Source organism: Odontomachus brunneus, unplaced genomic scaffold (assembly GCF_010583005.1).
Source record: "Odontomachus brunneus isolate Ranch 3 - 2012 unplaced genomic scaffold, Obru_v1 Obru_scaffold_149, whole genome shotgun sequence".
NCBI classification, from domain to species: domain Eukaryota; kingdom Metazoa; phylum Arthropoda; class Insecta; order Hymenoptera; family Formicidae; genus Odontomachus; species Odontomachus brunneus.
In genome coordinates, this window is record NW_022639599.1 from 480376 (window position 1) to 507664 (window position 27289).

Genomic DNA, 27289 nt, shown 5'->3' on the forward strand with positions numbered 1-27289 from the left:
TCTCTCTCTCTCTCTCTCTCTCTCTCTCTCTCTCTACACTCTCTCTCCCTTCTTGTGTCTCTGACCCCGTGTATCCCTGTCAGAGAGGTATACGACACGATGGCGTTAACAGCCGTCGAGAGAGAACGAAGCGGGTCACGAGACCGTGGAAATCGTGGGCTGGCTAAATCCAGACTGACGCGAGGCGAAATAGCCGAGCGGAGTGTGGCGCGCGATTATAAATAGAACCATCCCGCGGATAATCATTTTCGCGACATTGCCGAACATTGCCGTGGAGATTGCGCTCCATCGCCTATCTCGAATTATTTCTGCAAAGTCTCGCCTTTAATGAAATACAGCGTCGGAGCAGTCGGAGCCCCGGGCTCACACCACGACTGTGCGCCGGCTGCGCATACAATGACTTCGATATCACGCTCTCGCTTAAACTGCGCTGCTTGATTACATGCGCGCGCGCGCGCGCGCTCAGCGTGGCTTAAGCTGGAGAAAATTTTCTCCGATATTCCCGCGCGGAAAGGGAAGAGGGAAAACAATCGTGTTCGTTTGTTGCACGCTCCGCGCTGCCTGTGTGTACACGGCGAAAGTAATTAAAAGTCCGCCATTTGTAAAAAAGACATCTTCTATCCGACGTGAGCATCAAAACGGATGGAAACGAAGTAGCGAGAATACAGCAATAACAGCTCGGTTCTCCTGCGCTTTGTTCCTTATTGCAGTCACCGGGTTACTCTTTCGCACCTTCACGACGCCGCGCGTCAGCGCACTTGTCCGAACGAACGGCACGGAGGAAACAAGTTGCTTTTTCATTAACGGCGGCCCGAAACAACGACGGACAACAGCGCGCGAATCGCGAAGATCATGATTAAAGGAAGAAATATATCGGAGAAAACGAACGTAATTAGTGCGCTAATTAATGACCTTCGTCACCTCTCGATCGCGGCGCGAGTCGGTTGAGCGCAAAGATAAACCGATGCGTTCAACGTAAAGCGATCTTACGTGAAATTTGACAATAGAGCGTGATCGATACCGCGTGATGATGGGATTCGCTTATGCGAACTTTGACAAGCTTGCAGCATTTTCTTTTTTCCCTGAGTCTATTGCAATGATTAGCAATGAAAATCATGATCATATCATATGTATTGTACGTGAAATAGAGAGAGGACAGGAAGATGAAGAGAGAGAGAGAAAGAGAGAGAGAGAGAGAGAGAGAGGGGGAGAGAGAGAGGGGAGAGAGAGAGAGAGAGAGAGAGAGAGAGAGACGTTATAGTTGGCACCGGTGCAGTAGTGTCGATTCAGTTGGAATACAAGAAGTGCACGTGTAACGGAGGAATACAGGAGCAGAGATGTAAGAGATCTTGGCGACATAGATGCCCTGCGATTCGCGAAGCCCATTAGTCGCCCTGCGCGAAATGTTAATGCGTTTTCTCGGGCGCGCGTTCCCACTCGTCGCGGAGAAATCTCGTAAAATGCGCACGGAGAGCAGGCAAAAGAGGTGCGAGAGCGAAGAGGGAGAAGATGTAAATAGATACTGGTAGTCGGAAAAAAGGCGAGCGCTGGGAATGAGAATAAAAAAGGACTTAAGGAGTCGGGGAGAAAGCAGGAAGTCTCCGAATAGAGAAAGGGGAAGAGCACGACACACGAGCTGTGGTTAAGTTACTGTACCGAGACCGGTCGGTACCGACGATGTTAAAACTCCGCGATGCAAAAGTGCTATAAAGCGATAGTATATCCGCGCGCTCGCGTGAACCAAGGCACGCTTTACCTGATCGTTATACGATCAGAAGTAACCGTTATACGATCGCAAATACTACGCGTAAGATGCGCGTAAATTATAGGAATTTTCTATTAAGTGAACGCGCAAGATGTATTCTCTCCGGCTTAAATCTACGTGAGTATCTCAAACTCAATCTTGGAATAACTTAGAATCGTACTAATAGCGCTCATATGACTCTTGTCTCGTGTGGAGTATTCGAATTTTTATTCAGAATTAGATTCAAGCTTTTCAGTTGAATAATGACATACGTGACATTTACGTCTGCGAATCGACTAAAAAAATCTGGCCAAACTCTGAATTCGGATCTGAGTAGTTCATTTGAGACGAGTTTCAATAATTAATGATAACTATTGATACGGGCCTTAAACTTGTATCAACTGTCTCAAATAAAATAGTCAGATTGAAATTTAGAATTGGATATGAATTCTTCAGCCAAATCGCGATTATAAACGTGATAGCACATGTATCATGTAATTCAAATAAAAAATTCAAATCTAGCTCTGAATTCAGATTTTAGTGTCTCACAAGCTTCAAGTAACGTTTATTAATACAAACGATAGAAATCTCGCGATAACAACTTTTTTACGATACATTAATATTAAATTGTTTGAACACGAATTATAATTCGCTTAAATTGGAGTTAAGCGGATACACAAAGACTGTTAGTACAAAGGTAGACAGGTCTCTCTGTGTGGCCATGAGTTTTAATATAAATTTTAATAGGTGGACTTTTTTCTCTTTCTCTTTCTTTCTCTCCCGTTGCAATTTTAAATGACCAAGAATAGCAGGGAGAGTGAGACCCCAAACGCGCGGACAAAAGGGTGGCTCTTCTTTTTTTTTTACTCTCCCCTCAAAGTCTGCGTATCTCATTTCTTTCTGCCCAACCTAATTAACGAAAGCTGTTACTCAGTCTCTTTAAAGTTTCGACTATCCCGTTTGAAAGTCAGCACCCCGTAACGCCCCGCCATTTTTTCTTCCCGCTGTTCTATACTCTTTTTACGACGTATTTACTTCGAAAATAATGAGCGGGCTGCACTGAGCGTGTACAAGCACGTCGGAAGTCGGTGCTCGTTATTCTGTCGTTATTTCTTCCCGACGTTCCGTCCTCGCGCCGTTGCCTTCCCTTCCATCCTTTTTACATCGATTTTACGCGAAGACACGTGCATCGCGCACACTTCGGCATAGAAACACAATTACAAATGAACCCTGCTCAACGAACAACGGCAATCGTATACACGGAGGCAAAAAAAAAATGTGAAGAACCTCCTTCACGCATAGCTCTTTCATCCTTGTAATTTACGATTGTCTCATTTAAAGCGTCGGCTTTAATGATAGAAGTAACCTCCTCCCGCGTCTCTCTGCGCGAATCGGATATCAACGCGTGTGATGTTGTCTCCCGATAACTATCGTCGCGCAAACTTGCAGCAAATTGTGAATTGGAAGACTACGTAACATTGCAGTTCCTTATGAAAAATAATCCACTTCTGCGTAACTGCATTCCCTGAATTTAATTCGCGAGGTAAATCGCGTTGGGGAAAATTTGAATTTCAACGGCACGGTAAAGTTTACGGCGTTCATTATCACTCCTCATCGGGCCGGTAACAGTAAAATATTAGATTCGCTATCGGCCGTCGCGACGGCCGTTTAATCGGGAAGAAAGTCCCACGGGAGAAGGATAAGGAGAGTGTAGTCGATAATTAAATGCGCGGCTTCCGAATTGGCGAACGATCGAACGATGTCGATAACCGACAGGGGAGCACAATGGCCGCGTTTCCGGTTCCGGAACGCATTAAGCTTGTTATCGCGCTCAGCCAGCTCGATCCGCTTGAATCTATCCGTCATTGTGCATCGATGAGAAACTCACCACGCGCCGTTCACGAGGGTCGATGTCGATTATTTCCAGAAAATCTGCGAGGGGATTCTCTGCCGACTGTTTCGGCGTGGAATCGAAATCCACCGCCGAAATACACGGTGCACACATTCGAAGAGTGCATGAAGCAACGATGGATGTTGACAAAAAAAAAAGGAAAAATAAATACTCTCAGGATTTGTCAAATGTGAAAAAAGCGACAAGAGACTTTCACTATACGCGGGACTTAATGTTCCCGAGTGACAAAGTTGATATCCGCATCACGAAAGAAAAAAAGGCCGCGCGCCTAATCCTCTACCGTTTCGACGGTCTCTCACTCGCGTCACCTCAGCAACATCGTCGAGATAATCCAGAAGGATAGAGAAAACGTCGACTTTGTCATCCTCTTTGGAGCCGGGTCTGGTCTATAAGCGAACGCGGCATCGCCCTCTTTGGGGATCGAAGGAGTCAACGAGAATGAAGATAACGAGAATCGAGGTTCCTTCGTGGGTGGAGGACGCCCGGCTCGCTTGACTCCTCCCGGAGGAATCCTTCCAACAGGAACGATTATTCGCAGGACAGGTATAGGCACCAATCTAAGCGAGGAAATCTCCCCTGGCCAAAGAGCTCAACGAGCGTGCAGTATCGATCACGCTCCGTTCTCGAAAATACTTGGTCGTTAAAAAAAAAGAAAAAAAAATAATAATCGCACAAAGGGAAAGATTATATTTCGCGCCCGTAAGTCGTCTCGAAAATCGGACACGATATTTTTACGCGAAACGATATTTTTGCACGAGATAAAAAATTATTTCCGTTTCGCGAAACGTTCGTACGATTTATTGTCTCATCACAAGTCATTTTTCCCACCTCTCTATTTTTAATCTGTTCCGGTATATACACAAATATTGACGATTTGACATTTGTTAGCCCTCATAGACATTGCTGCTCGTACAAGTTCTTGTATTTGTTCTATATACATTTCTGCTCGCGCGGAAAAATTCTCGATATTCCGGTCCGCGATCGTAGATAACAATTTCACGAGGGCATCTAAAAATTATCTTATACGTGAAATTATCGAGAATCCTCCGAGGAAGACTTTCAGCGGAAGAGCGCTCTCCCACAGAGATCTCTTTCGGATAGCTGCCAAGGAAGAGTCCTTTCTAGCAATAGCTACGGCCATTGTGAAATCCAGCAATTGTTGCCAAGGTAGGTATGCCGAAAAGGGCACGACGGTTTCGAGTGGCCGACGAGTGGGACGAAGGGAAAGAAAACGGAAAAAGGGCGAGACACGCCGGAAAGCGACGAGAGAGAGGGGAGGGAGAGAAAAAGAAAGAGAAAAAAAGAGAAAAAAAAAGAGGAAGAAAGAAAGAGAGTGGAATAGGGAGACGGAGAGCCGATAGCAGCAGCAGCGGCGGCGGCGACGGCGGCGGCGGCGGGTGAGACTCGCATTAAAATTCAAATATCACAGCCGGGGAAGAGCCCTCACTTTGAGGTCCGTAGAGCACAGTGGGCCAATATGAATACATTACAACGTGTTTGCATCCAGCCCCAGGCCGGTAATGCCTTCTATTAGAATCATGCCGCCGCATTTTAATACGACGGGGGAGGAAGCGGAGGCAAGGGGGGAGGTGGTGAAGACGAGGCGAGCAAGTTGTTCGGAAACGAAGATATCCGTGCAAACTGGCAACATCAATCGTGCCCAGTACGGACTCATCGAATGATCCATCATCAACTAGCGATGGTTGTGCCGTCTAACTTTTGTTACTATCGTATTGTAAATAACACGCCACGAGCCGACTCGGCCGACGTTTCTTGCAATAGTGTATTGCGGGACTATGTCGATACTGACGTCCCGTCAACGTGGATACCACGTGAATAATGTGAATGTGAAAAATCGCGAAGCATCAGTGATAGAGTGATATATTATATAAGGAAAAAGCAAGAGAATGCATTAGAGAAAGAAAGAGAGAGAAAGGAAGTAAATAAAATATATCGCTGGATAAATAGACGTATTGCTCGCTGTTGTATAAGTATGTTGTAATATATAAAGTTTACGAGGTGAACGTATTACAGGATTGTGTGTGCACACGCAATCATACCATTCACGTGTGCGTACCGTTCGCGCGCAATATTCCGTAATATAAATCATCTTAGACCAATAATAAGCAATGATCGACATGTAACAAGCATGTATGTAACAAGCACGTTGCGTTTAGCACATGGTAACGCGCTTATTGTACGTGGCATATAATATAGCGATCATTGTGTAAGTCAGTTGAAGATGAAAATTACCGTGAAAACTCGCGACTGTGCGGCGGCGTTTACCGCGTTCGGAAGTACGGCGCAGCGAAAACTTTCGACATAACGTCGCGAGTAATAGCAAAATAGCCGAGCAAGTATCCTTGTAAGAGTGGGGGCTGCGCATTTTTACTTTGCCCTTTCCAACTCCCTTCTTCTTCCTTCCTCCCTCTCCCTCCCTCTCTCTCTCTCTCTCTCTCTCTCTCTCTCTCTCTTCTTTCCTCTCTCATTTTCAGGTGAACAGTATGGCGGAAATGTGTGTTGCGATTCCGCCCGCAATCTAAATTCGCGGTTATTATGTCGATTCCTACTGAGTAATCAACAACATAACTTCCTCCGCAATTGCAATCAACCACGGCACAGCGCAAGGACGACATTGTGTCTACGTTATCATTACAGCGCGATTATACATTGTGTATAGGTGCGTGCGCCTACACGTGACGATAATTCCTCGCGGATGAATAATGACGCGCCCGCGCAGCTACGCTCCGAATTCACCTAGATGGTTCTGTTTGCGTTTTTAATCGATCCGTCGAGTATCGGACAATCGGTCACGTTGCAGCGTGACCGAACCGTATCGTGTACGCGCCGAAATGCAACTCTGACTGGTACAATGGAAACACGCCGCGTGATGTTTGTCGCCCGCGAGGAATATACGCTACTTCGACGCGCACTCTGCGCCACCGACGTGATTCGTCGAACGCCAAATTGATCGATAATCGAAAATATTCGCGGTACTTGCCGGTTAATCTATCTCATACAATAACGTAAGATTTCCGCGCAACTTCTAAATGATTCCGATGAGTTATAGTGTCGGCTCTTTCATCTTCTGCCTTTTACTACGTGCAACGAGCCTTCTGAATATCCAACAACGTATTTATTTCCTTTTTTCTCAAGGAGACTCGCGATTCGACAAAATAATGTGATTTATGTCCTGTTATTGAAATTTTATAAGAAACGTAAGCTTTTGCGTACTCGAACGTCAGATCATATCGATACCGTTGTTCAATTTAGAACACGTTGGTCGCAGTTAGTTAATCGTAACAACCATTTGACGTGGTTGGCTTTACTAAGAAGTCGATAATCTATCTCGCTGCCCCAATAAGCTCGCCAAATTACGTACTCACGGGTCTGTTTATCGATCGATACGCGCGATAGCGGCATTTATAATTCACGAAGAACACAATGCGGCCACCTCGCCATAAATTAATAATCATTCCGAGTAGAACTTTGGCGATGTTCATCGACGTTCGACTTCCGGCAAAGGAAATGCTTCGCTCGGGGGAAAGGAAACTTCGACATAGCTGAATCATTTACCGACATACACAAAACTGCAATTTCCGCGTCTAATAAAACGTACGGCAATTTTATTCGCGATTTAATAAAACTGCTTCTTCCCAAGCACGAGTGATGAGGAAACTTTGCTTCAAATTATATGTGTAAAATGAACAGAAAATAAAGAACATTTGCCTTATTACCTTCATATTTACATCTTCGTATATTCAAATAAAAAAAAATGCTATCACGTGTTGCTTATAATCTTTATATTATAATGTAAAAGTACTGGACGCGTATTTAAATCCTGGATATTCTTATTGTTTTGATTTTTAAATATATAAACTTTTAACTTCATATATATACGTATATGTATATGTTGACTATATGTATGTATTCTATATTAAATATTCGTTTTTAAAGACAAAAACAACTAGAATTAGCTATGTGTTCGGGAACTAATACTCTTGCTTTAATGATACAAACATTTGATATATTATCAGGTGTGTGTGTTTCACGTAATTATTATTTTGCTTATAATCCAACAATTATACTTATATATTACTCAAATATATATCTCTTTTATCTTCTAGCCTCTGAAATGACATAATAATTCGAAAGCGCAATAATTGCCGTAATCACCGCGCAAGAATAAAGTGATTTCGTGAGCGCGACGTTATAGTGGGCCCATTCGCGTCTCAAACGAACAAAGGGGTGTTTGCTAATGCTCGTTGAAAAGAAACAAACGCGTCCGGAAATTTCTATGCGACCATGCGCGCTCCCATTCCCCCGCGTCGCGGCCTACCTATTATTCTCCTACTACGTTATTTTAACGGTAACGCGAGCCGTTCGTCATATTAATTACACTCGAAACGTGCGCCAGCGGAGGTCACCTGTTAACCCTGCAGACTCATCTGATATGAAATCGCGACACCGGCCGTGGGAGAGCGTATGGAACGGATAGCGAGGACCGAGCGAGCGAACAGAAGCACGGGGCTTATCTTCCCGGCACGTATGTCGTATTATTTTCGCAGGCCGCGCAAAATTAGAGGAAAAGTTAATTTCATCGTGGAGCGGGGCCGTGAAATTAAAAGGTCCACTTGGCCTACGGGTGATCCCGGCTACTATTACGGAGCAGGCTGAATCGAGGAGATCTTCACGCGTCGCTTGGCAGAAATTTCCGGCTAATCTTCAACATTCACGGCGGAACCGCGGAAAACTACTGAAATCATCGCAAAACGTCCGTGAGCGATTCACATTCCGCCGCGTCGTCGCGATTCACGCGCGATATTTCTCGGGTTTCAGATTACCTTTTACATGATCGTTAGATTTAACGCGGAACGAAATTTGCGTTCGTTTGAAGAGTCACTTAATGCTCGATTATTTCAATGTTTCCTATATTTAATGGAAAAATCGTGTCTCAAGGAGAATTGTTAGAAAAGCAAATCTCAGTACTGGTGAGATTTAGAAACCGGTTTTCGTACTTATAAATTATTTACGATTTGGCATTGAAAGCATAATTAATTACAGATTCGTATTCATGGCTGTTTCGATCGATTTCTTGTTATATGAAATAAGTGTTATAAAATAATGCATATAAATCAAAGATTTATAAAGTTATAATTACTTATGAAGTGATGACAAGCAAAGAATGCCGAATTTAGAATCTTGAAATAGATTCTAAATTTTAACTCGTATCCTTTTATCATTTTTTATAAAAAAATCTGTGTTATTAAAATCAAAAACATTTAGTATATATAAATAAACGATTTGACACACCTGGAGATATATTGTAATTACTGACTGTGTCTCGGCGTCCTGCGTCCTCTCTGGCTTTCCAACTAGCATCCTGCTCCCAATTGCTCTCTCTTTCTTTCTCTCTCTGTTTTTCTGGATATTCACTGACACTCGCGGAAAGTACACGGAAAAAATTAGTCACAAAAGTTAAAATGTAGCGGCTAAGATATGTTATAGAAATAGGGATAACTAATTTCGTTGCTACGAAAGCTAAATTTATCAGTTATTTGAACTTTTACGGCGAAAAATATTCGCTACTAGGTAGAAAGTTCCCGTTATTATCCACACTACTTTCATTTAAAGTTACACTTTATACCTATCGAAAACATTAATGATGTTTCGCGTTGCAAATCCACAAACTAAAATTTCCTATTGGTTTTTAACATAAATTAATAATGTCTAGTTCAACACAAACACGAAAACCAGTCTCTCGTACTTATATGATTACACTGTTTGTCCTTATTCAATTTCACGTTTATTAGCTGTTTGAACTTTGCTACAGCAAAAGAATATTCGCTCTGCTGAGTAGAAAGTTATTGTTTTACTGTCACTTCACTTTTCTTTAACGTTGTCCTTTATACCCGTTAAAAACAAAACTGACGTTTCGCACTGCAAAGGCGGACCGAGGTTTCTCATTGACTTTTAACATAGATTAGTAATTAATGTCCAGTTCTTAATGCAAACACAAAAATCGATGTCTTTCGTATTTATACGATTACACTATCCGATTCTTATTCGATTTCACATCCATCGGGAGCGCGGTAATTTTCCCTTTCCAATGAGCCTTGTTTCAAGTCGCTACGACGTCTACAAGTGGAGTTTTTCACAATTGTATCGATCCGCGTTATAGATTATTCGGCGTTATCGCGCTACAGCGGACTGACGCGGCGCGTGAATGGAATGCGGAACGCGACTACTACTTCCGGCGAGTCACCTTGCGCTGTAAGTGAAAGTATGCCGAGCTCGCTATCCCCCCCCCCCTCACTGTCCCCCACCTCGCGCCACCGATAAGTATAGGCAACGCCCACTTGCTTGTTGCGATTATGTGTCATTCACCCGCGCTCTAGAAGCACAGTACGGCGGCGTGAGAGCAATTGCTAATACACAGCGTCCCGCGAGTGCGAATTTCGAGCTCAAACCTGACATTAAGGCCGCGGCTTTAAACGACTGTAACTCGCGAATAAAGTAAAAAGAAATCTCTTTGGCACGCGTCTATACCGCTCTTTAATTGCCCATTTGGGAGAGTCGAATGTCGTGATCGATTAAAGTAAATGCGATAACATGAGTAACACGCAATCTCTTTCATTCGATCAAACTATTCCAGTTTCTTTTTATAGTCTCGTTTATTATAACATTGACAAAATTAATACCGTGGATCAAAGTAAAGCAATAATTATCGTAGTTATTTTCAAATTAATGGATTCCTAGCAAATATAGATTTCTACATTAAACAATATATACACCTCGAAATTTTCTATTAAAATTCGATGAAATTTGCGGGGTTAATGAAGGGTTAAATTTCTGTCACAGAGAAGAAATTACTTTGATATATTATACGTATCTTTTGCGATTAGTAAAGGCAATGCCAACTTCAATTGCTTGCGTATACTAACGACAGGAAATCCGTGGATGTTCACCAAATTTCTGGACCAGTGGGTCGTTACAGTTGGAAACACGCACCACATATACACATACAACCCGTATATTATAAACTACAAATGTTAGTTACGACACTCGACTACCCCTGGGCGGAATTGCAAGTGGCGAAATCTCAAGAGACCGTCGCCGAGATTCCTTATTCGTTTTTATTTTTCTCAATTTCGGAAACGGCATCCCTCGCGCGCAAGCCATACGATAAATCAGAAGCCACGAAACAAAAGTGCGAGCCAGCCGGCACACGATTGCCGCAAGCAAGGAGTCATTGCCACCACCCGCCCATCGTGGTTCTTTCTTTCCCAGATTGCCGCCATTCGTCTAGCCTCCTAACAGAACTATAAATCCACGACGTAAATGGAGGGCTTCGATAGTACGTTCGAGAGTAAATAGATTCGTCGTGATGAAAATCCGCGCGACGCGAACTTCGCTCTATAAATGACTAGTCGAGGAAATAAAACGTGCAATTGAACCGGGATAAAGACGGTGGGTCAACGAAATAAAACATCTCTGTGCTTCAAGTTTTCTCTTCGCGCTTGGTAGTTTACCGTCTCGCCGTATCGCTAGATCCGCTGACTGCAGAAAAATCCTGACAACAAGTGAGAGAAAAACAGAAAGAAAGAGGAAGAGGGAGAGGCGAAGGGGGAGAGACGATGAACCACGTCGAGAACCACGTCGTACTCATCGACTTTCCTCAAGAAAGGAAATCAAAGAGAGAAAATTAAACGATAAAGGCTGATAAAGGAATAACGAGAATTTCCTTTGATAAACGATGCAAATCGACGCGGCGCACTCATAATAATGCGAAACACGACGTTCGCCGTTCATATAACCGAACGGGATGTAATATAAATGTGAAATAATATCGTATAAATTTCACGAATCCGCCAAACCATGTCATCATGTCATTATATATTATTTTTCAAAGGAGAGGTAACGTAAAACGCAAAAATCTGTCTCTTTTTCTCTTTCTCTCTCTGTTCCGTTATTCACTTTGCAATAAGAGAATTGCATATTAAACGACCGACAATAACAGATGTATCGCCGGAAGATTCGTCCTGTGCTGCGCAAAAGCACACACGCGAAGCTTTTCGCGGCGTTTTCCCGTATTTTGAGAAGAAGGCCTCTCTCCGGCCTCTATTTCCCTTTTTCATCGCCACTTCCTTCCACCATACACGTCCACCGTAATTACGAGCAAACGCGGAAAAGATTGCAGCGTCATTGCGATTAAATCTCGCTTCTTTTACTGATTCTTTTCTCGTCGCGCGTCATATACGTACATGTACAGCGCGGTACATCGCGCGGCCAGTCCGCAAAACGTAAAAATACCAGCGAAAGCATTTTTGCGGAATTATTGCGGAATAAAATTGGACCGGTTTAATCTGTATTATGCTTGCCCCGTCGCGCTATTCCAGACATATTCCGCACTTTAAACCAAAATCTAACCAAATTTTCTATTGGAATATTCAGAAAGGTAATTTTAAACTGTTTCAAATATCGCGATAAAATGAGCGCGATCGTGACAGTAACGGCCGGATAAAACGATTGTTATACTTTATTTCTCCCGAGGCGCGGAATCTTTGCGCTAGAGTGAAAGGAACTTCCGTAACGAACCCGTTCTACGAGAGAAGTGAAATACGTAAAATTTAATCTCAACGATCTTGCGACTATATATGTATATATATGTATATATATAGCCATCCTCTCTATTATTTTCTCAGACGCTAGAGGGCGCAACGTGGAGCTTTGAAAGAGCAAAAGGCGAAGACGAGCTTCGGGGACGAGAGTACGCCTTTTCTTCGTCGCGATAATTAAGCATTGTAGAACGACGTCGGACGTACCCGCGCGGTATCGTCCGCGCTATCGAATTTCCATCTTGATGAAATAAGTCGTTACCGGCGGTGCGGCCGGTAAACTGATTTTCTCGCCTTTTTCAGCGGCGACGTATCGTGAGAAGTTTCCTTTCCCCGTGGAGCGAGATTTCTCGCTGAAAGTTCCGAACGCGCGCGCGCGTTTTTCCGTTCTCCTCCTCTTTTTATCCTACCGAGGAGGGATAGAGTATGTCCTAATAAGTCCGTACGCGACGGGGAAACTCGTATCGCTTTCTGCAACGAAGAAACACATCCGACCCGGCTCGACGAGGACGTGCACCACCACTACCGAGGAAGACGACGCGCGGTCGGATCCATAAATGGCATCTAAGACCCGGGTCGTCGTCTCCATCAAACCATCTAGAGCAGAGGTGATGTACGCGCGCAAACGCACCGCATAACCTGCAATGTGCATCACTGTGGTGCGGTGCGTCACGGGGAATCATTAATGCATATTCGGTGAGATGCGCAGATAGCGTGTAGAGGTAAACCGCCGACCAAAAATTTGTATACTAGTTATGCACAGTACGTAAATTTCGAATTCTCTTCCTCTCCTTTTCTTTTTCCCCTTTTTTTCGTTTGTAAGTTGAAGTTTTAAACCGTTCAAGATGTTTGATATTACTTAGATAAAGATCGACATACTCATGTTGAATATGAAAAGAAAGTTTGGCGGTATAAACCAGATTTCTGGTGAAATATAAACGAAGCAGAAATTCTGATAACCCTAACCAGAAGTTTCAGATTCGTTCACATTTCAGCAGAAATTTGATTAATCCAATCAAATTTCCACGTACAAATAAGGGTTTTACACCGAAAGAAAAATTATCTAAGTAATAAAAAATATCTAAATATTTGGCATTACATAATAAAATATTGGTATTACATAATAATATATTTACTTTTTTACTAATAAAATATCTTTCAAATAAGATGTATATTTCCTGAAAACCTTAATTTTTTTTATGAAAGCAACTCTGTGTTTATAATATCCGAATAAAAGAATTTAGATTTAAGCAAATATGCTACTAGTATCCACCAGATAAATATTTGTTTTATTTTTTGGATATCTTTTTCTCCTAGAGTATACTAACCTTTAGTATATTAACAAACCTACCCAAGTAGTAGTAAATCTACCCAAAAGGAACCGATTTCTTTCTAATTTGGCACAAATGTAGAAGTACAAAAAAATATTTAGGTCATATTTTTTCATTTTGGCCCACTTTGAATTTCACGGGCAGTATAATTTTTTAATGTTCTCACTCCTATCATCGCCAAGTATAACAAAAATGCATAAGAAATAAAATTGAATACAAAATATAGTTAAATAATTTTAACAAAATCGGCATAGCTGAGACACGAATCATTCTAAATTTTTTAGCCAAAATTCCAACCGAAATATTTTAAATTTGTAATAAATTAATAAAAAATGGCTCGAATCTCGGCCAATCCGGCAATTTTAATCAAAATTTTAACAAAATCGGCACAGCTGAGACACGAACTATTCTAAATTTCTTTAACCGAAATTCCAACCGAAATATTCCAAATCTCTGTTAAATTAGTCAAAAATGATTCGAATCTCGGCCAAACCAAGAAATCCGATAATTTTAATTAAAATTTTATTTTAATTAACATTTTATTATTTATATAAATAATTTTACACATTTGACTTCATATTCATAATCAACAAACCAAAAAAAAATACATACATACATATCTTGTATTCAATTTTATTTTTTATGCATTTTTGTTGTACTTGATGATAGGAGTGAGAACATTAAAAAGTTATAAACTGCCCGTGAAACTCAAAGTGGGCCAAAATGAAAAAATATAACCTAAATATTTTTTGTACTTCTACGTTTATGCCAAATTAGAAAGAAATCGGAGTGTAACTTTTGGGTAGGTTTACTTGTAAGTAAAGGTATGGCTCTCTATTATTAAGGAAGAACAGCAGTTAAACCTGCTACTTATATATATTTATATCACATTATATCCTTATAATCGGCTTCTCAGATGTATGTGATCAAAAAATAAAAAGGTACCCTTCCTTAATGAGAAGAAATAGATACTCCTGAGGAGACCCAAAACGATCGGCTATGCTTTTGGCAGTCCCTCGCGGCTTATACAACTGAGCAGTGTGAACGACCGATCGTCAAGTTCTCGGCACGGACAAGTTTTTGGATCCCTTACAAAACTTGACACACCCGTCACCGCGAGGATACAGGGCTAAACGGTAACGTCGTTGCAGCACATCGTACATGGCAGACCGTCATGCATAAAATCATGGGATACGCGAACGTGACGTAGAATAAATCCACGGAGTTATATTACGCCTCGTACTTGGGCGTGTTGCGCGTAAATCGCACGTAATATCCTGAGGACGAAATCAAACAATGTCCGAGTGAGCAGATCGCGCTTGTGCATCGGATGAAGTGTTAACGACACGATTCGTTGGGCGAGTTTGTTATTGTGTGATTCCAAGTTGAATTCTGTCTCAGCGAAAGCATTCAGCGAGGCCCTTCATTGAGCGAGAGCAATGTAATAATTACAAGAGCTCGCATCGTACGCGCGCGCGTGATACCGGCATTGACGCCGCTCGCTTGTTTTTAATGAAATTTCTTCGACGAATGGTGAATATTCAACGGCGCGAGAAATGCCGAGCATTCTTCAGACGCCCGCGGAAACGGCGTAATAAAAAGCGTAATTTCCCACGCGAACGCGGAAATACGCGTCGTCATACGTCGCATCAGCCAACTCGGGCGGCGGAAAATCGATCAACGCTTTTTTTCTACTAAAATAAACGTATATACGCACATGCACGTACTCGTCGCACGTATGCGTATTGGTGGCGATACTGATTTTACGCCCTGGAGGTGTCGCGTCGCGCGTTACACAAAAAGCACCTTCGCAAGAAGATCCGCGACACAGCGAGTTTCGACGCGAAAATTTACAATATAATAAGCTAAATTTTGAATCTGGTTAATTACGGTGAAATTTTGAGCTCTGTATTTGTTCGCGTAATATGATACGCGTAATGTATCATACACATAACTTGCAAATGACACTTGCGCGATAATATATATTTCTTATTCGAATGTATATATTTAATAAAACGAATATTAAAAAAAAGAAATCGAACTTCGCGGTGTCGATTGGAAGTGCGGCTGGAATTGAACGTCGCGTTCAATACGGAATATTTCCATCACGCGAAGATTTCAAATGTAGATCAAACGTCACGCCAACCATGACTCTCGAATAAATGACATTTTCCGCGCATAAATTTTTCCCACCATTAACTACGCTTTTTCCACTTTTTTCCGCCGTTCGGCGGTGCGCTCGTTCAGAAAGTCTTCGTATATTAATCGCGTACGCGCGCCGTTGTAAACTTATCTCCATTCGAAATGAGTGACGATTCAATTCGAGAGGAAAAATTCGCCGTGGCCGTGGTCAAAGCGGAGCTCGCTGCAGCCTGCAATGGTTGACTTCCTGCGTTCGATTCACGCCTCACGGGCAAACGCATGTCGCGTACGAATTTGCATGCGTACACACACGCACGCGAGCGGCGCTCCAGTGTGTGAGAGGGGAATAAATGTATTTACTCAAGGGCAGGGGTACATGGACTCTCGAGTACATAGAGCGGCGCGATAGAGAGAACGAGACGGCGCGGGGAGGGAAAGCGAGAGACGCAGAGACAGGGCGAACGAGCATAGGCCGAAGGCCGAGGAGTGCCATCCGATATATTGCATTACAGGGCGTCTATCGATTCACTGGAAGCTATCAGCTTTCGTTGCTAGGCGATATCTCGATGATATCTGCGCGAGAGCGGCAGAGAAAGAGAGAGAGGAAGAAGAAGGAGGAGAGAGAAAGAGAATCTTTCTGCTATCTATAGCACACCTTTCTCTTTAGCTTTCAAAGGCGCCAAACTGCGGCACTGTACATAATACAAGGACTTGAAACGATTTTTATCACAAATCGGCTAATCCGTTGAGTGAAAGAAGTAGTTTTAACGATAGATAATTAATCATGACTTTTTCAAACGCTAGTAACGACGTGGAAAAGCGGCGGACGATGAGGAGAATCTGTTTTAAAAGATGTTACGTCACAATCAAAACGACGAGATTTTTTAAATAATTTTCCTGTAGCGTTATTTCCACTTTGCAATTTGGACTTGATGATATCAAAAGCTCGCAGAAGTCATTTGACAAATTATTTGAGAACAATTCATAATTATTGACATATACTTTATGAATTTCATATGTTCTGCTTATTTTTACAGTAATCTCTAAAATTGAGTTTGCAAAATTTCTAACAAAAAATTGAAGCAGTGTGTCCAGAATTATTAAAAAAAAGAAAAAAAATACCGATCCTCTGATTGGATTTCGATAGAAAGTGCATTTATGCAGTTTTAATCACCTCCAATTCATTGCTATCCGCCTCCGATGCGACAAAGCTACGTAGCAGTTGCGGTATCACGACAGGATCGTAAGTCGATTTAATGCCACGTCTAACGTACGCCATAAATCATACGCAACGGTATAAACGTTTGCCGTAACGAGCGCAGAAACATTAATCTGCCAAGTTCATAGTGATATACGTTAGCCAGGTATTTTCGAATAAAATCGATGGTTACAACGCAATTCGTGTCGCGCTTCGACAATAGGGAAGCTCGTGGATATTTCATTAGGAGGCTTGTTATGAATATCACGAGTGTACGCGATCCATATCTCACTAAATATATAATTCACTCGCTGAGAGAAGCATAACTTAATCATCGTTTTACATAATGTATGATGTGCCTCGCAACGGCAAATAAATCATCGCGAATTCGTCAATAAGTAAAAAATCTCTACATACCGAGAAAAAGAAGAGCGGTTGGATCGACAAAATCGGCGCTTATCCTTCAAAGAAATATTGCATCCGTTGAACAAATTACGCGCTAGTGCAACAACATGTTGCATCGATATAATTGTCGACCGAATCGCATTCATCCCATCAATCGATAAGTCATCACAGCAACTATGTGACTCGTTGATTGACTAAACGTTCGCTTGAACGAATTTTTTTCTTTCTAGCAAACTCTCATTAACTCAACCATTTTCTTTTTTTCACAGTGCAGCGAAACAAGATTCCTCATTCGATATAATCTTGTGACAAAAATGGTGCCTACTAAGCGTACTATTTCGACCCTCAGCTTGAGTTGAAGCACTCGTTATATTCGAGCAAATCGTTTCGGCGAGCGCTATTTCCACATGTGATATATGGAAAGGATCATAGCATTTTAACGATCAGATTTAGATCACGAACTAGATTATCATATACCGCAAAAAGAATGGCGCCGACCATTTCCACGGCAACCGGGAAAATACCGAAATATTTGTATGTGTAACGCGCGTTATCGTACGTAAAAACTTCGATAAACACTCGCAAAACGTTTGCCCCTGTATACACGCCACGCGCTATACCATTCGCAAATAAACCAACGCGAGCACTGTCGAACGCGGTACACGTAAATACGCGTAATCGCCGGCTCGAGTTCTTTTTATCCACCTACGTCATCGTGCATCGCTAATGCACCGTAACATAAAAGGCCAATATAAACACATTATTTGCCAATTACGAAAAGGATCTCCCTGCGCAGAGACACGGCGCGAATTCGGTGGGAGATAGAAAAATAACGTCGCTCGACTGCGAGGATATCTCATTCCGGAAAAAGCATTCTGGAGTGTATTTTAACGAACAGCTTTCCTTAAATTTCAGCGACTACGTGGTCTTTCGCGGCTGGGCACTCGCGGTATTTGGCACTTTAGCAATTAATTCTTGTATTAAGAATCGCGAGCAAGGTCTACTCAAAGAATGAAGAACATGATGTTAAATGTTTCGCTCTCGAGATCTCCCCAAATTACTGAGTCTTCTATAAGGCATTAGTAACGCGCGCATCAACGTTAAAACAATCACCGTCTCCCTTAGTTAAACACCTAACACATTCACAGTTCGGAAAAAGTACATCGCTTCTGAGACTCCGCGTGCAAAGCCGGTCACGACATGTGACTTGGCAACTACGAACGCGACCTGTTCGTTAAATGCACTCTTGTTCGTATCTCCCTCGTGCTCTCTTTTACTCGAGTAAAGGAAAGAAAAAAATGAGGAAAAAAAGAAGAGGAGGAAATAAAGTGAATTAGTACTAGGCGGTACGTGGTGGCGGTCACGTGAAAGTCGAGGCCACGTATGAATCCAATTTGATGCACGACAGCGGAGTATGTAATTATCTATTCGTGTATTCGATTAAGCCGCACTGACGTGTTCTCTCGAGAATTTGAGGAAAAGATAAGCTTCCTGTTCGAATAAAAGAATTTTGCGCAATTTTTCTTGTTATGGCTGATAAAAAATCCAAGCGTAATGTCGCGTCTACGCATTGAGAGAAAAAAAATGATTGATACAATTGATAAACGATTGATACAATGAAAATTATGATTATGATTAATTTAGATTATGATTATTATGATTAAATTATGATTAATTTTTTACCCCACAGCTAAATTTCCTGCTTGTTCTAACGCGAAAGTGATAGCGGCAACAAACATATAAGATTATCATCACTAACATTAATATTTTTACAATAGTAAAATTTAATTAAAAGAGAAAAAATAGCTTTCTCGATATTGTAATCCTTCACAATAGTAATTATTTTTCTATGATTATGTAGTCATAAATATAACAATAAAACATTTCTTTTTTTCAGTGCCATAAATGATAATGCGGCACTCATTCGGACGAAAATTGTCGCGACGACGGATCTTGTTTTAGCAACGGAATGCACGGACTTCGCCAATACAATCTTCGTCTGTGCGGCGTTACGAAAGGAGCTCCCGGCGTCATGGAATATTCCACGTGTGCGAATGTAAAGGACGCGAAACGGATTTTCGGCCCGAAGAACAGGATCGAGACAGGCGGGCCAGCGCGCGCGATCATAAAATTGTCAATTCGCCTCGTCATTTTCAACCGAGAGAGTCTCGAGACCCGGCTTCAGGCTCGTACGTAATTTAGCGACAAAACGGAAGCCTCTCTCCCCTTCTCCCCCCTCTCTCCCTCTCATTTCTCATCCCGTCTCCTGTCCCACACGTGTCACGCCAGTTTCAGTTTCCATCGACGCATAACCGTGTGTGATCCACGCTAATTGGATGAATGGTTAATATACCGTTAACTTTTGCCATGCTTCGTTCCTCGACCCGCCGCTCGGTGTTAGCGAGTATCCTCTAGTTTTCTCCCTTCTCTCCCTCTCTCTTTCTCTCTCTCTCTCTCTCTCTCCCTCTCGGTACATACCGTGCTTCTTTCCACAAACTCGCTCACCAATGACTCGCCCTTATCACCCGTTCTCCTTTCCTTCTCGCTTTGCGCCCATCGAGTGCAGCGGACCTAGTTCCGAAACGAACGAACGCGTTCTCCACGCTGGAATCTACACGTGCACGGGTTCAAAACAAACGCCACAAGAGAACGTTCGAGTTGGACGAGAGTTGGAACGCTCTACCGTGCGTTCTCTTTTTGGTAAGCGAAAGGTGGGCGTTGGTTGAATCGACGTTATTTAGAAACGGTAACATGCGCTGGAAACCTAATTTCACGGCGGGCGATGGGAGAATTTTTGTTTGCCTTTAAGTTCGCGGCCCAATTTCGCGCGTGTACGAGCTTAGTATTCCACATTCGTAATTTTCATTTAATTTGCACGTTACGTCGATTTAATTAATGTCGGCGTCTTTCTCTCATGAACATAATAATTAAAAATTATTATTCATAGAGAGAACATTTTCCGATAATTAATAGATATGTAATCACGAAGGAACAAACGACAAATAAATTGACTGTGATATAATAAATTAACAGACATTTATCGTCAATAATATGTCATTGCGTGTCCGAGATAATTGATTGAATTGTGTATCACGTAGAGATGATATCATCTCCTTTGTTGATAGCCAATCGCGACTGTAGGCCTCGACGCGTGATATAATCGAGAAATTGATAAAAACCTGCTGTTTTACGGGTTCGTGATACAAGCACTTTTAGAGAATCCCACCTGTCGAGGAGAGATATCCGAGCTGTTGCGAAAGAAACGGGGTAGACGAGTATCCGAATGTCACGCCGGATACCGACACGTCTGCGTAAACGCGCGCGAAGATGCACCCGAACAGGTATCGACAGAAATGCAGGTGCATCGTCCAAATATGCGGCAGAATATACGCGACAGCGTAAAACTTTCATAAGGAGAATGGGGAGACTCGAGGAATTCATCGAATATGGAGGAAACGTCGGAAGTCGCGCATTTTCCGTTGAATTTGTATTGAAACTTCCCTCAACTTCCATCGCGACTCTCTCTCTTTTCCGTAAATAGAAACATTCGCGCAATTGAATTTTGCATTAAAATCCGATCCAAGTCAAATTCAATCCAGGGTGAAATTCTCAAAAATATCATTTTGTGCGAGTTTTGGTGTATATAATTTCGTGCAAAATTCCTTGAATTTTCGATTACGCTACAGCAGTGTTGGAACAATCGCCAGATCTCCACAATTTGGAGAAAATTCGCCACCTCTTTCGTAAATAGAAACATTCGCGCAATATTGAATCTTTCATTAAAATCCGACCCAAGATGAAATTTAAAAAGATGATATTTGCGCGAACTCTCTGGTATAAAGTTTCGCTGGTGAAATGAAATTCTTTCCATTTTCGATGACGTGCTTACAGCAGCAGCATCAGTGTTGAAACAACTGCCACGTTTACGACTTTCGATCTCCACAATTCAGAGAAAATTCGTCACCTCTAAAAGAGCCTGTGTGTAAGACTGCAACGCGGGACGCGACCACTTCCCGTCTCCGACACATTTCACAGCGACGTCCACGACACGCAGTTCGTCGCGAGCAGAATTCTTCGCCCTTCTAATAAAACGGAGGTATTTTACGACGAGGTATCTTACTATGCGCGCGAAAAGATCGGTACACGAGTTAAACTACGACCGTCGCTGCGAGAGAGCCGAACGCCGCGCCGGTAGCTGCTGCTGCATGAAGGGACAAGAAGCGTTCTTGGTATTTTACTGGTCGGACGAGTAAAATTCCACCGGCTGCTAATCTACGGGAATACCGAAACGGGGTTCGGACTTTGTGCAAGAAGCTTCTGCTTCGTTTGCTGCAAACGGACACGCGACGCCGGCGAACCGGCGCGACAGCTGGAAGGCTTTCAATTACGATTGGGCGAAACAGGGAAAGGAACGAGTCGCATATCTCGAGAGATCACAGAGACCCCGAGAAAACATCGCCACTTCAATGCTCTGGCAATATCGTGCGTGAATTTGGAGTTTATCAATTCATATTCTCGAAAAAAGCGCGTCATCAAGAGAAAATGTTAATTTAAAAAATAAAAAAAAAACAAAATATATGATAAAAATGTATTTGGGTCTCCCAGTTCAACGGATAGTACTTCAAAGGTTACAGAAGTCCCGAGAAAACTTCGCTTTGATAATGTAGCGCGCGAATTTGGAGTTTATCATTGATTCTTTGTGAAGAAGCGCGTCACGAAGCGCGAAAATATAAATTTTTAGAAAAAAAAATGTTCAAGAATTTACTCGGGCTCCGTAACTCAATGGATAGTACCTCAGGGATCGCAGAAGCCCCGAGGAAACATCATCATTTTACTCTGATAATGTCTCGCGCGAATCTGGAGTTTATCGATTCGCATCCTTGTGAAGAAACGCATTACGAAGTGTAGAAACGTAAATTTTTTGAAAAAAAAAGGTTGAAGAATTTATTTGTGCCTCGCAACTCAATGAATGGTCCTTCATTTTAAATCGCTGTGGCATGAACTTTATTCTTTTCAACAAAAATTTATTGGGAGTTCGCATTTTTCATAGAATCGACGTACACAGCCTCGTAGAGTCGACAACGGTTAACGCAACGCTTGGATCAATGGGCTTTCAGCGTTACTCTCGCGTTTAGCATCATAGTATTTTTTTTCTTTTTTTTTTATCGAGACACACTCGACATATCTTAGTCCAGGAACGAGACCTGGGAAGAAACGTTTACGACCTTGAAACGGGACAGGTGATAAAACGCTAGTTCGCTCCACTTTTCGTCGAAGACACGCGACCATTAACTGAAACGAAAGGTTCAGCCTACACCGGCGGAACTTTCTAGCTGCAGAACATGCGAATAAAATGGTAAAAAGAATTCACCGACCACGAATAAATCGATCGCGAAAAGTCTCGTAACGTAACTTCTCGCGTAAACATTAAACGGTAGCAAGCGAGAAAGTTGGGAGATCTTGGCGCACGGAGATCGGAATATTATTTCGAATCATCGCATATTATTGAAACTTCTGTTCTATTATTGAAGTCTCTCAATTAAAACGAGACTTTCCAAACTTCGCGATTTTTTCTTTGTGGAAGAAGAACGCTGTTTACAAGATGAATCATAATGCGATTGCGTATGTCACGTTGCTTTTCTCGATTTTTGATGATTGAACAATTCTTCTGTAGAGCTTCTTCTTGTTCACGCGAAGAATTGTTTATAAAGTTTGTTCAATTATGGCGCGTCGCGTTATTCGACGTGTTTCGTAAAAGAATGTTTATATTATTACGAATCTTGTTGACAGTCAGAATAATTTGAATAATTATACGAAAGGAAAAGATACGTACATATTTAAAAAATTTCAAGTTTCAACAATACAAGGCCGTCTTCATCTAAAGATTAGAGAAAAAGTACATTGCTCAGATGAAATGGATTCGACGCGATTATTTAAGGATCAATAGTGCATGATTGTACGTTATCTACCGAAAGTGCTGTTTCGTGTCGAGCATCGCGGGATTAGTATGCCGATTTTTAATCAGCAATTTATTCCTCGAGAATATCGATTGTTTCCAGTCGACATTTCGCTCACTCGTAAAGATGGCGATTGTTTGCGATCGTGCTTAACGAGTTTGCTGATGCGGTTTATACATTTTAGATGAGACAGCGAGGACGACGCGAAGTTCGCGGGCGCAATCAGCAACTTCGGCGAGCGGGATACGTCGACAGCGAAGAGAGCAGGGCGAACTTCTTGCCGTCATTGATTCGAGACAAACCGGTGATTCATGCATAAATCATACACATCCGTGATACGCATTTTTCTCGCGGTGTTACGGCAGACACTCGTCCCGCAACGGCGATGTTGCTTGATTTTTTGTCATTGACGTGTTGCCAACACGAGAAATATGATGCGGTCGAATCTGGCCGATACCGAGAGCGACAGGAAGTTCAGAAAGAAGAGAATGAAACTGACAGTTTCTTCCCACAATGATCATTGTTCTCCTTTTGTCTCGTGGGACAACAACGAACAATTCAGATCCGAGCGTCTGTCGAAGCACCTTCAATACGTTGCCGAAGGTCAAAACGAATCTGATACACAAACGGCGTCGTATCCGATAAACCCGAAAGATTTAACGTTAAATACATGCGGTATCAAATTAAGCAACGCAGCAAGATAATCTCTCACGTTTACATAAACGTGATGCGTAAATATTTAGAGATAAATGCGAAAATTGCATAATTGCAAGATACCAACGACTTTAGATACATATGAGAACCCAATGGTCATCGCGTAATTACACAAAGACGCGTCAAGTTATTAGGATTGACGACTCATTTGGCATAAAAAACGGGTAATTCCCGTATTTCGTTATCTCTCTGCCTTGAAAAAGGCAAGCATCATATGCGCCAAGGTTGAAAAAGTCATAAAAGATGAGCGCGGATTATGTAGTTATTCATGATGCAAGAAGTAAACGAAAGAATATTTCTTTTCCCGCGCACACACACACACACACACATTCTCTTTTCTCAAAAATAATTGATTATTTAACGAGAAACAAGAATGAAAGAATTTCGGATATTAACTAATTAGCATATGCATCAGAATTTATGATCACGTATTTCTTTTGTAGGTGTGTACGCGTGTGTGTAAAAAACGTTCAATACACCGTCAAGACCTTTGAGGTTAGATTTAGAGCCCGGGAAAACACATACTCAAATACACGCAAGTCACTTGAAATTATCGTGATTATTACTATTGCTACGATATTTAGCATGGCGATTAATTGCGTATTATTAGTAGAAATAATGACCTAACAGCCCGATATAGTTACGAAATTAATAACGCGGTTGGATTCAATCGATGTATATTAACACACTACGGCACAATTTCGCGTTTATAGTTTCGATCTCGAAATATACGCCGCCATGATGATTATCTCTCCCTTTACAGCGAAATTATCGCGAAATTCGTAGCGCTTGTATCCACGATGTCGCGAATATCCGATCTTTTCTCGTTTTTCACGTTTGTTCGTTTCTCTTTAAAGCTAAACGAGTCGTCCCGTGGATCTCTGTCTCTCATTGTACTCACCCGCAGTCATCACAGCTCCGCATGTGGCCGCGACGAAGCCGTCAAGGGCGCCTTCGACGATCGCGTTCGACGATCCCGGGCCAGTCACATTCTCCTCGTCCGGTCACACGAAACTATCAACGCGGCACTCCGCGACGCGGTACTTACTCGCCGTGAACGAGCACCGAAACTACTCACTCCGGCCCCACTCCGAGAGACGCGCTTTAGTTTTGACCAACCTGTCCGCTCACCTCGGCTCGACAGACTCTCGCGGAATGGCGGGTCGTTCAAAGTCAAGGGAGCGGGCAGTCGAATTTGAGCGCGTCACGTGACTAGCGCCGCTACGCGGCGATTCGTTGAGCCGCTTGCACCTTCCCCCTCGCGCACACTGTTCACTTTGCACTTCGCGCCATGAACGATAAATCCGAGTCGATAGAGGATCCCACGGATACGAGGAATCTCGCGGATTCGTTTCTTCGAGCCGGTGTTCGCGTTCCGCGTCGAGATCGCCACAAAGGTAAACGACTGTCATTCGATGTAATCGCGACGAGAGTCGTTACGCGACGCGTGAACGTTCGAACGAAGCTTGTCGCGCGCGAAGCATCGATCGCCGATTGATATGTACAGTTTTATGTACGTACCGTCCGAAATGTCCATCGGAATGTCGACGCCTGCCCGCGAGTGGCTTTCCGAGCCGTGTGCCGGACGAGTGATCCCTCGATCGTCAGTCGTGGTGTCGGATTACCAATTTACGGAATAGGATCCCGATGGGATCCTAGGGAGTTCTCTGGAACACAGCTCGGTCGCGACGCACCAATTGCACGTTCCGAAATCCGAGTGCACGTGACGTCACGCCGATCAGTCGCATCGATCAGTCGCAGCGATCAGTCGCAGCGCAGTTGAACCTATCTGGTGTTACGAGAATACGTTAGTCGATCGTCATGCTCTGACATTGATCGCGCTCGGCGTGGATTATGGGGCTCCTGCACCACCACCATAGTGTAAGGAAATCGCGCGCTCTCTCGTGCACGCGTCGCAGCACACGCGGTGCACCGTGAACGATGACAGTTGGTGTCGTCCGATACGACGTGACCGGTAACCTCGCGGAGATACGGGAAGTTAGGCGCGGTGTCGGCGTCGCGATGGGCGCCCACGCGACACGTCGCGAGAGAGTCGCGAGACAAGGGTTCGTCGCGGTGCAACACGACAGTGGTGTTCTTCGAAGGACGAGAAGCGACGAGCGAGCGGCGACGACGCTTTCCTACGCTGCTCCTGTGCCTTTCTCTCCCTCTCCCTTTATCTCTGTTTCTGTCTCTCTTTCCCCCCCTCTCTCTCTCTTTCTGTGTGCGCTTCTCCGTGCGTCCACTCTACGGCCATGCCACGCGGGGGCTCACGTCGACCGCGTCTCGCGAGAACTGCACGCCGAGCTGGCGTCGAGAGGATAACGAGACAAGCATCGAGAGCACGAGACTTGGACGACACGACCTCCGCAATCCGCGGAAGGACTGTCGTCCGACCCGCGTTCACCCGCGCCCCACCATTCGACGCGTCGCGAAAAGCGAGAGCGAGAGAGGGAGCGAGAGGGAGAGGGAGTGAAAGAGAGAACACGGGGGAGAAGGTGAGCAAAGCGAGGAGAACGAGAGCTGTTGGCGAGAGCGAGCGAGAAAGAGAGAGAGAGGAACACAGGCCGGACGACCTTCCGACGGTGGTACTCGACCTGCGCGAGTGTGAAGAACAGAGACGCCGAAACGGCGCTATGGTCTGGAAGAGGGTGAGCGAGAGCGAGAGGAATATTTCACAGGACCGTAAGCTGCCGCCACCGTCGCCCCGAGACGCCGCTGCTTCGTCGGTAAGTAAGTTTCGCTCTTGTTGGTTGGCTCGCGTGCCGAGGACGCTTTCTACTACCCTCGGTGAGCATCGATCCGTTCGTCGAGATGTTTAAACGAAACGCTAGTGCAGCCACGATATGCTTTGACCACGATGAAGTGTATCTGCGCAATGGTATCTTCTCGTTTCGACGATAGATAATTGAGGAATATAATTTCTCCTAGGAAATATTTTTAGGAAGACTAAAGACTCCATCGAGTATTTCATCAACTTGGTTCGCGTTCAAAGATATAAAGGCAGACTAGGTCACCTTGCGACACACATTTACCTCATTGATTTTGACACGTGAGAATGTTCTCTCTGTGATTCTTTGTCTGTGATTTTTGTCTTTAATTCTCGGACGATGCGACTTTATATTTTTATTTCCCCTACAACATTCGGTGAAATACATGTGTTGTAACAGTCTTCCTCAAGAGCACCCGCGATTAAGTCGGACCTGTTCTCAGTTAGGTTAGTCGGCGATGGAGGGGTCGGCTGTGAGAAGCGAGGGGGGAGGACCGA

General features: G+C 43.3%; 1 protein-coding gene and 1 long non-coding RNA gene across 2 annotated transcripts in view; one reads left to right on the forward strand and one right to left on the reverse strand.

Annotated features, from left to right (window-relative positions):
- LOC116850580 overlaps window positions 1–21774 on the forward strand; it is a 298594-nt gene extending 276820 nt beyond the window's left edge. Inside the window, exon 4 of the long non-coding RNA XR_004379377.1 lies at window positions 19248–21774. This is a non-coding gene — a long non-coding RNA (uncharacterized LOC116850580). The remainder of the gene's footprint in view (window positions 1–19247) is intronic.
- The window catches only part of LOC116850569 (alpha-mannosidase 2), a 181057-nt gene extending 154377 nt beyond the window's left edge, over window positions 1–26680 (reverse strand). Inside the window, exon 1 of the mRNA XM_032829005.1 lies at window positions 24923–26680. The gene's annotated coding sequence lies outside the window, so the exon portion shown is untranslated. The remainder of the gene's footprint in view (window positions 1–24922) is intronic.
- Between the last annotated feature and the right edge of the window lie 609 nt (window positions 26681–27289).